Source organism: Chiloscyllium plagiosum, chromosome 5, assembly GCF_004010195.1.
Source record: "Chiloscyllium plagiosum isolate BGI_BamShark_2017 chromosome 5, ASM401019v2, whole genome shotgun sequence".
Lineage (NCBI taxonomy): Eukaryota > Metazoa > Chordata > Chondrichthyes > Orectolobiformes > Hemiscylliidae > Chiloscyllium > Chiloscyllium plagiosum.
In genome coordinates this window covers 122,496,980-122,498,399 of record NC_057714.1, presented here as the reverse complement: position 1 = coordinate 122,498,399, position 1,420 = coordinate 122,496,980, and the positions used below count along the sequence as shown (strand labels likewise).

Genomic DNA, 1,420 nt, shown 5'->3' with positions numbered 1-1,420 from the left:
ACAGAGAGAGAGAGAGAATGGCAGCTGGATTTTGTGCACAGCAAGTTCCAACACAGTGCTCTGTGAGAGACGGTCACTTTGTCAGTTTCTGAGATTGCGTTCTGAGAGATTCCCTCTCTCAGGGCACTGGGGAGCAACCACAGCACATGGACTGCAACGGTTCAAGAAGGCAGCTCACGCCCACCTTCTCAAGGGGGCAACTAGAGACAGGCAATAAATGCTGGGCAATAAGTGCCAACACTCACGTGCCACAAGTGAATAAGCAAAAAAAGATTTCTTTAATCCTGACCCTGGGGTGGTCAAGGATCACATCATTAAAAATGTGCCGGGATCAACATGAAATATAATCTGCATGATCAAACAATACCAAACCCTGGTCTGCAGCATCATCCCCCTCCGTTTAATGAAGGAAGATTGACATTTCTCTATCAGGTTTCTCCTCAGGAGCTCTGAAAACATTTCACAGCCAGAGTAGTATGGTGGAGGTGTAATGATTGGCTGCTGTTTCCCTACGTACGCACACAAGGATGCCATAATCAGCAATATAATAATGACCAAGTCTCCTCCTCTACCAGTGTTGGCTGAGATTGAGCACCCCCTCCCCTCCTGTTCTATTTCAAATAGTGGCCATGGGCTGTTTTACGCGAGGGGTCAGATCCAGCCTCAGCTGTAAGATTGCATTTCAGACAGTAAAGCACCTTATACTGGGGGGGTGAGGTGGTGGTGGTGGATAATGGGGAGGGCTGCTCGAGGTTGCAACAGGATATGACAGGATGCAGAGCTGGACTGATCATGGCAGGTGGAGTTCAACCTGGAAAGTATGAAGTTATTCACCCTGGAAAGTGGAATTTGAGTGCAGAATACAGGGTTAAAGGCAGGATTCATGGCAGTGTGGAGGAACACAGGGATATTGGGGTCCACATCCATAAATCCCTTCAAATTGCCATCCGAATGTATAGGGTTGTTAAAGAGGCATATGGTGTGTTGACTTTCCTTAGCAGGGAATTTGAGTTGAAGAGCTGTGAGATTTTGCTGCAACTCTATAAAACCCTGGGTAGACCACACTTGGAGGAGAAAGTGAGGTCTGCAGATGCTGGAGATCAGAGCTGGAAATGTGTTGCTGGAAAAGCGCAGCAGGTCAGGCAGCATCCAGGGAACAGGAGAATCGACGTTTCAGGCATAAGCCCTTCTTCAGGAATCTGCATGATCCACACTTGGAATATTGTGTTCAGTTCTGGTCGCCTCATTATAGTAAGGATGTGGAAGCTTTAGAGAGGGTGCCGAGGAGATTAGCCAGGATGCTGCCTGAACTGGAGGGCATGTGTTATGAAGAAAGGAACTTAGCTGTCTGGATACAGAATTGGCTGGCCAACAGAAGACAGCGACTGGTAGTAGAAGGAAAATATTCTGCCTGGAAGTC

The 1,420-nt window shown here is 47.7% G+C and overlaps 1 protein-coding gene across 1 annotated transcript in view; it reads right to left on the bottom strand.

Moving 5' to 3' along the window:
* tonsl (tonsoku-like, DNA repair protein) overlaps window positions 1-1,420 on the bottom strand; it is a 67,062-nt gene that overhangs the window by 36,597 nt on the left and 29,045 nt on the right. The gene's annotated exons all lie outside the window — the stretch shown is intronic.